Raw genomic sequence first — 9,425 nt, 5'->3', positions numbered from 1 at the left:
AATGTGAAGTTATTTCATCTGTGAAACAATCTGCTGAAGCGAACACAACAGATGCTACTTATGCATTTCTTTCGACCACGCGCTCTTATTGTAAAGTCTACCTGTTTCGCATATTTGAAAAGTCACTGTAAGTTTTTAGAGAAACAGTGGCTGCTTTAGCGCACACATGTAATATACAGATGTCGATTCATATCACAAACGTGCACGTAAATTGAATAATTTGTAATTGTATTTTTAGTAGGGCGCGCATTACAAATTGACTTATAAAGTACAATTATACAAATGTTCAATCTATATGTAACATATTCTGAAAGATAAGATAAAGAACTACACAAAGAGCACTCCCCAACATAGTCTATAAATAAAAATGTATTGTATAACATCTGACATTGCTCATAATCGAATGATCATCAACGAATATTAAACGAATATTAAACACTTAGCAGAATACAAAATAGACTTCGTGGTTTAGTGGGGGATGCCCTTTCCTCTTCCCTGCAACCTCTCTCCCACAGAAGAGACGTTGCGGACCTGTCTTTGTTTTATCGTTATTTCCATGGCAGGTGCTCGTCTGAGCTCCAACACCTCGTCCCCTCTCGCCAATCCTTCACGAGAAACACCCGTCTGGCTGAAACTACTGTCAATAATTTTCCCCACTCTTTATTTGTGCCTAAATCCAAGCGTAGATTCCATGAGAAAAGCTTCTTTCTTAGAACTGCACGCCAGTGGAACTCTCTACCGGTTGCCTGTTTCCCACCTGACTACAACTTGGACGTCTTCAAGTCAAACATAAACAAACTCCTGACAAACCGCCCCCTTAAATAAGACACTCTATCAAAACCCCCAATACTAATGATTACTACAATACTATCTCAGTGATTACTGTACAAGCAATAACCGTTATCCCTGAGTGGCCTTCGGGCCTTGATAAGTGGTGAGCCCCATGTAAAAAATAACACTCTGATATATTTATTGTCAACGAAATCAGTAAAATCATCTGTTTTTAAATAAAATCGATTGATTACCTGCTCTTATTTCGGACACATCGTGGTGCACCGGAGAAAAACCTTCGTATGCTTACACACTATGACATAGCCCACAATAGATTGTAGTGTACATTGTACTGTAGAGAATTTACTGTGTATTTTATTAACTTTTTCTATATAATAACTAATTAAAATTTAAAATTCCAAATTCAAGTATCTAGCTTCAATCGTGCTCTAAACAGAAACTTTTCTTTCTTACACGTACCTTTCACATCAAACAGCCTATCATTGTTTAATATGCATTGCCGTACTGCACGCGCAGTGATAATGCCTTGAATTAAAGTTTAAAATAAAAAAAGTCAAGTATCATGGTGCAGTTGTGTTTAAACAGAAACATTCATTTCGATCGTGCCCTTATTATATCAAAGAACATATTTTATATGTCGGGTCTTCTGGATTTTGTGGTAATATAATTCCTCAATCGCACTTCTCATGTTAGGCTGTGTAAAGTGTACACTTTTGTTAAATTGCCTGTTTTTTTTTTCTTTCATTGAATTAGCTCGATTACGGATTTTCGATACTTTTCGATGATATTCCGATACAAAATCTTACTAAGCATACTGCCAGACACATAAAGTACCTTCGTGTGAAACTTCATAAAAATCGACTTGCAGAGAGAGAAAAGAGAGAGAGAGAAGAGAGAGAGAGAGAGAGAGAGAGAGAGAGAGAAAATTTCGTTTTATATACTAGTAGAGATATAGTAAATATTGATATGTTATATAATTTTCCTGTAGTGCAAATCTTAACAATCAAGGGGCGCTTTCCAGTTGGTTTAACTTGATTTCTAGATGTTATAATAGATATGCGACTGTATACCACGATCAGCCGGTCACTGGGGTGTGACCGACAGATGTGTTATAGTAAATGTCTTAAAGCGGTCTCATGAAGATATGAAGATGGGCCAGTCATTAGGGTCTGAATAGCAAGAAGAAAATCATACCTGAGATGTTGGATCTGGGTGTGGCTCCTTTCTTTTCTCAAGATGATCTCTTCACCCTGGTGGCGTTCTGATGGGAATCTTCATCTCTTTGTCCTCAGGGCCGCCTTTCGACTTCAGACATTTATGAAGGCATTCATGGCAGACACAAGAAAAATGACACGCGACACAATTGTAATATACATAAGGTATGACTAACTATTTTATTTTACATTAGAAATACAATATATATTACAAAAAACACTTTACAATTCATTTTTACGATTAAAAATGGATAATAGGCTTTTCGAAGCTAACTAAACTACCCTAACTAGTGTTGAGGGAGGGGGTGCCCCCCTCATTTACGGAGAGACAAAATATGCGTCCTCACATCATGGTGGTCGTGCAGGAAAGAGGCAGAAAGATAGCAAGGGAATTATGGGAAGGGGTTTCTTTGTATCTCTACGCTCATGGACAATTTACCACCCGTCCATGCTGCAGAGTGTGTTAGAAACAGTGGCACAAGGAAATAGTGCCACATCCCTCCCTATGCTATCCGAAATTTATGAGTATTCATAAATTTCAGAAGTCCCTAATTTTCCGTGAATGGTGCGTCAATCGGCCGTCAGCAATCAATGTCCCCATGCTCTACGTTCCATCAGGAACTCAGTGAAGCAAGTTATTTTTTTCCACCAGGCTCCTGGTAGACTGGTATACTGCTTCAAATACCAGAGAGGGTAATCATCCTCGCCCTCCATCGAGGCAATGACCTCATGATTTCAGTTACTGGATTTACACTTTCTTAAGCAACCAGTATAATATTTTTTAACAAAGCCGGATTTTACGTGAGTTCATCACGCCGGTCTATACGTATTTCACTAAGCCGGATTCTACGTGAGTTTATCACGCCGACCTATACGTATTTCACTAAGCCGGATTGTACGTGAGTTTATCACGCCGACCTATACGTATTTCACTAAGCCGGATTCTACGTGAGTTTATCACGCCGACCTATACGTATTTCACTAAGCCGGATTCTACGTGAGTTTATCACGCCGACCTATACGTTTTTTAATTTAGTCTGCATAACATTATTTTCGTAACTGGATTTACGCTCCCTTCAGCAACCAGTATAATGTATTTTAACCAAGTCGGAGTTACGTGACCTCATCACGCCGACCTATATGGATTCCAAGTTATTACTTCAGTTACTGGACTTACGCTCTCTTCAGCAACCAGTATAATGTATTTTAGATAAGTCGGGGTTACGTGACCTCATCACGCCGACCTATATGGATTTAGTAAAACCTTGGTCTTCAGAGGTTCTAATCCAATTAATTCTGTTAGAGCAAGGAGTCTGCCGCCGAGCGACCAATAAAAACTATCCACCACGGAATATTTATTAATTATATAAAGAATTAACTAAGAAGGGCACTCAGCCTTCATGAGTTAGAATACTCAATTAGGGGGAAAAAATTTCCAAAAATAAACAATTCAGAAACCTGGTATACATTAAATCAATGAAATAGGGTGTTAACAATTTTTTTTCTTAAAAAGAAAACATTTTTAAAAAATCATTTCAGAGCACCTCGGTCACAATTAGAATTTGTTTACACAATGCAAACGCATTTCAGTTATTACATTCATAATTAACTTTTTCCCAAATTTCAGGGTACATTTAAAAAGTATATGTATTTTTTCAAAACTTGATTTACAAAAGATCATTAAAATTTAATTCCAAAATTTAAAAATTATTTCAAGTATTTTGGTTCATCGTTAAAATCAATTTATGTTAGTTAACTTCTTTCCAAAGTAATTCATTTATTATTATAAAAACCAATCTTCTCAAAAGGTCATAAACTTCGAATAGACCCATTTTTCGTAATACAATTCAAAAATTATTCCAAACATTTGGTTCATTATTAAAATTAATCTTCCGAAAAGATCATAGAAAATTCATTTTGAATCAATTTACCCTTCACAATGAGATTCAGAGACATCCCAAAACTTTTTCATTTCGTAATTATTATTTTTAAAATTCAGTGTACATTTAAAGTTATTTAATTGATTCTTAAAAATCATTTCTTCTTTTAGACCATTATCCAGGTCATTTCGAATTCAGAAACTTTTCATGTTAATTAACTTTATTTTCCAAGTAATTATTTTATTATTTAAAAGCAACTCTTTTCCTAAACTCACCCACAAGGATTATTTCGAATTAATAAACTCCCGCCACACCTAGGAGCTACATTAGTTAACGACCAGTTCTGTATAGTTAAAAGCTCGAAAGAATTAAAATTTCAATTAAAGAGAGATCTTTCTAGACTGAGGAAATCTTTTTTTTTCTTAATAATTAATTCAATTTTACGTATATACTCCTCAGTCAATATTTCAGGGACCCCTATCATACGGTCCAATTTCAAATAAACCTTCAATTAAAGAATTTGCTCGAATAATTCTTCCTTAAAATCATCTAGAGTTCAGGAAAATCTCTTTCGTTAGTCAAACAATATTTCCTTAGAAATTATTAAAAATTCAGAGAATATTCGAAATGTAATAGCGTAATTTTTCTTTAAGAAAAACTATGAACATTTCAGAGAACTCTTAAAAAATTAACGTAATCATGTAACAGTTGGCTTTTCCAAACACTCGAAGACTTCAAAAAAAGTACTTTAAGTGCTGTTTGAATAATCGTCTCAGTTTTTATTTTTAATAAAAAACAATTGAAGACATCATTTAATGTAATTTAACGAAGCATAAATAATTTTGTTCTTTAAACTTGGTAGAAAAATTTAAAAAACTCCAAGTTAATTCGTTATTATATGCCCTCCTGCAATCAGCCATGGGGGTTTAGCTATACAATCATTAAAACGCAAGAGTAGAGAAAGAGACTGAGGGGGAAAAGAAGGGGATAGAGACAGAGCGATGCCATTACACACCCTACCACCCTCATGATATCATTACGTAATAACAAAAAATTATTCGACAATTTTCTCTCTCGTCCTCATAGACCCTAAAAGGTAAGGGAATGAGAGAGAGAGAAAGATAGAGAGAAGAAGAGAGAGAGAGAGGCAGATAGCATTGTTCTACCACCCATTCCTCAACACCCTCGCAAACACCATGACGAGGTCATCTTCGCTTATCTTTCCCATGTGCGGCCATTGTTTTAAAAAATGAGTGACAGGTAGACATTAAACATTTCTACGAGTTTAAAAAAAAAAAATAAGAAAATAGAAAAACAATCTTATTTGGAACAATTTTGTAAAATACATTCTAACACAAAACTTTCATATTATCTAACCCCAATTTTTTTTTACCAGTAACATTTTTTTTTCTTTTTAAACAGACAAAACATCAATAAAAGAAACATTATCAATTCAAAAAAAATGTCCCCTTATGTTTCAGCTTTAATTGTTACCTAACCTGAAAAATAAACACATCAACTGTTCATGGAATAAAATGTAATGTAAAAGTTCTATTTTTTCAAATCTGAATCTAACACTTGCAAAGTCAAAAGAATTTTTTAAAAAGTCCTATATTTTTATAAACCTGAAATAAAGATCAGATAAAAAATGTTAGGTATCCTTTATTTTCTTTCCTTTTTTTTTAAATTTATTTTTCGAGCTTCGTGTTTGAAGGAATTTTTTCTTTTTTTTTTTCATGTAATAACAAGATGCATAGATATACACACATATCGATATATATCCGGAGACAGACAGAAAGAGAGAAAGCGTGAGAGAGAAAGAGATATTGCATATTCTAGAGACACTTTTTTCTCATCTCTGTTTTTTTTTTTTGTTTTTTTTTTTGTGTGGGACACATTTCTTACTTTTTTTTCGAAGGGTTACTTTCAACACTCTTTTTTTTTAAATCGATCCTTTGTAAACTGTTTTTTTTTTTGTAGGTGCAAGACCATTTTTTGTTCAGGTTCTGAATTTTCTTTTTTGAGTGCGTTTTTTTTTTTTTTTTTTTTTTTTTTTTTTTGTGCGCGTGTGTACTGGTCTGCCATTTTTTTTTAAATTTTGCCAGAAATAATAGTTTTTTCCGTTTTTAAAGACCGTGGACCATTTTTTTCATTCGATTCGTCTAGTGGTCGTTATTTTTGGTTGTGCCGTGGGTTTAAGGGTCGAAATTATTTCCATGCTGGGAAACAATATGTTCTGGTCATAGTGCATCATTTATACTGCGACACAGATGCGACGAGATCCGTCTGGTAATTAACCAGGGTCAATCCTGCGTCTTAAGGCAACATTTATACCACGATCAGCCGGTCACTGGGGTGTGACCGACAGATGTGTTATAGTAAATGTCTTAAAGCGGTCTCATGAAGATATGAAGATGGGCCAGTCATTAGGGTCTGAATAGCAAGAAGAAAATCATACCTGAGATGTTGGATCTGGGTGTGGCTCCTTTCTTTTCTCAAGATGATCTCTTCACCCTGGTGGCGTTCTGATGGGAATCTTCATCTCTTTGTCCTCAGGGCCGCCTTTCGACTTCAGACATTTATGAAGGCATTCATGGCAGACACAAGAAAAATGACACGCGACACAATTGTAATATACATAAGGTATGACTAACTATTTTATTTTACATTAGAAATACAATATATATTACAAAAAACAATTTACAATTCATTTTTACGATTAAAAATGGATAATAGGCTTTTCGAAGCTAACTAAACTACCCTAACTAGTGTTGAGGGAGGGGGTGCCCCCCTCATTTACGGAGAGACAAAATATGCGTCCTCACATCATGGTGGTCGTGCAGGAAAGAGGCAGAAAGATAGCAAGGGAATTATGGGAAGGGGTTTCTTTGTATCTCTACGCTCATGGACAATTTACCAGCCGTCCATGCTGCAGAGTGTGTTAGAAACAGTGGCACAAGGAAATAGTGCCACAACTGTTCAGTTAAAGTTCTCCTTCACCTATTAAACGTTGAGTTATTTAAAAAAAGAATCATTCTCCTCTCTCCAAAGCAATGATAAATTATGTTATAATATAGTTTTTTTTCCTAATCGTTGGTCTTAGTGGATTAAAGAAGACGAATCCAATCTAAGTGCGGTTAATTAAGGCAACTTAGGTGATAGCACATCATTTCTAGTATAAGCATACGCATACACACATGTAAAACCATTTTCCAGAGAACCAGAAGACACCCGAGGATGGTATATAGAATGTGATTCAAACTTTCATTCCTAATTTTTTATAATTTTATGAGTATACATTAAGTTTCATGTAGCTATTTTCAATATTTACTACGTAAGTGCTCAATTCGTAAGTAGAGCAAAGTAGTAAGTTTTACAAATATATATTGCAATGAAGCTACTACACATTTTCAGCGTTTCATCCTCGTGAAAATTCGTCAGCCTATTTAATGGAGTCGATATTGCTACTTGTTTTTATATAGTTCCGTGGAAGTGGGTTTGCTAGTCAGACAATCACATTCTTTTTTATTCACACACATATTAATCGTAGCCAATGAGCGCGCGTTTATCAGGCAAGGAAAATTCGAACTGTAATACAACTCTTCTTTTTTTCTTGTTTGTTGGAATTAGGTTTCACTTTTCTTTGTATTGTGAACTAACGGAGTTTTAGTCAGAATGCTTTTTAACTCACAATCTTTTTTTTATATTAGTGTACTTGTTTATGTATTTGTTTATGCGTTTGTTTATTTCTTTATTATAATTATAATCATGATTATGCTGTTGTTATTTTTAGTATGTATATTTTGCATGTGTGTTGTTATTAAATGCTGATAGTGAAATGCTCATGAGTAAACAAAGACTGGTAAAGAAATAAGAGCGCTCCATGGATATGACATTGGTTGCGTCAATTCGCAAAATGGCCTTCCAACTGACGCGCGTACAACAGCAGTGGTTAAATGCCATGGAAAAGGATGGGGAACTCATGCCCCTAATCGGTGCAGTGGCCATTTCCAGAAACAGGGAAAAATTTGGAATGCGACGTACCAAATTTAACCAGAAAAGTTCGATCTGCGACGACGAAAGCAGCAGTCAAGTTGGCTAAACAAGCGAGCATGTCAATCTACAGATCCAGTACCTGCCCACTAATTGAATAGGAAAATTAGAGGTAAGCAGTGTGGCAACGGTTGGGGATGGACATTACGAACTACAGGCTCTACTATTTTCTAATTATTATAGATTGTGGCCCGTCGCGGTTTTCAGTGTGAATGCAGTTTGCAGCACAGAACTCAGTATACGTGATTTGTAAACTAGAAGCGGTATTTTGTCAACGTGATCCACCGTATAAGTTATTAAGGTAACTAACCTTCTGACGAATGGGGCGTTAATTTGAGATTTCGTTGCGCATATGTCTCAGTAGGGAATGGCAACCAAGTAGTGCAAGATTACTGTAAAACGAATCGCATCCAGGATACGCTGTTCCGTACCAAAAGCTGTCAACTAGTACACTGTGAATCCAAAAGACAGTGAATTCTATTTGACCTCACCAGCCAATGCCATTTACATTTACAAGGCCCAGGTTAATTGGAGTTGATGTTTTGCCAATATAAACGGCCAGAGTATATTATCTACCAAGATGGAAATTGCGTTTGAGTGAAAGCAGCGGAGAGTCGCTGTACGACGAATTTTGACGAAGTTCGGATAATCAAGATAATTAGTCCACGGTCTGTCTTGATGGATAAGATGCCTCCGATACGTGAAAAACCTGTGGCCCAGTCGGAAGAATATACTGCTACTTAACATCCTCAAAGAGCGATTTAGAGAGTTTAGTATATTATGAAGAAAGTAAGCCAGACGATTTTCGACAGGTAGAAGTGGAAGCACATTCTCCAAAAGAAGCCCATAGTTCTATAAAGCCTACACTTTTGCGAAGGAATGCCCGATGAAAATGGTCCCCACCGGAATGCCGCTCATATAATCATGAGATCAGGGAGAAGTGTGATACCAGTGTGGAGACTAGCAACAATAAGCATCTACGGTTTGTGTGCTCACTGTAGAGAAGAACTGGCACTCGAATTTTGAACCCGTCTGATACAAAAAGTAAGACATATATATAAAGAGGAACGAAAATTAAGGCACTGAGGAGGTTCGAGATGACAGCAAAATGTTTTTGTCTTCGTTGCAGTGTGGGGATATCTCGTCACGTGATTTCGCTGTGAATTAGGAGGAAGAAGTCAAAAAGAAAAGTGCGACTGCCGCTTCAGCGACGAAGCGATATAAAAAGAAATGTACAACGCCGAGAGGCAAAAAGGGTTCCAACCATTTTACTGCTTTTCTAATGTATATTATACGTGGCGTTCACTAGTTTTATTTAAGCAGTTTCTAGTAATTTCATTGCAATATAACAGTTATTACTGGCACCCATAATATCGTATATAATTATTCCAAATCTCGTTGTTTTTACGGTTATATCAGATTTCACTCTCATTACAAATCACACTCATAATCTTTCTAATGCTTGTACCTCATTGCTGATTGCAGA

At 35.8% G+C, this 9,425-nt stretch overlaps 1 long non-coding RNA gene across 1 annotated transcript; it reads right to left on the bottom strand.

The window, feature by feature from the left end:
* Nucleotides 1–2,884: 2,884 nt before the first annotated feature.
* Nucleotides 2,885–6,850, bottom strand: LOC145296732 (uncharacterized). The gene is made up of 2 exons (XR_013870013.1): nt 3,251–6,850; nt 2,885–3,142 (listed from the first exon to the last, which is right to left on the bottom strand). It is a non-coding gene; the product is annotated as an uncharacterized LOC145296732 (long non-coding RNA).
* Nucleotides 6,851–9,425: the final 2,575 nt, after the last annotated feature.

The sequence above is a fragment of the Euprymna scolopes genome, chromosome 17, assembly GCF_053919585.1.
Source record: "Euprymna scolopes isolate OS-2025 chromosome 17, ASM5391958v1, whole genome shotgun sequence".
NCBI classification, from domain to species: domain Eukaryota; kingdom Metazoa; phylum Mollusca; class Cephalopoda; order Sepiida; family Sepiolidae; genus Euprymna; species Euprymna scolopes.
This window is presented reverse-complemented; position numbering and strand designations above follow the sequence as displayed.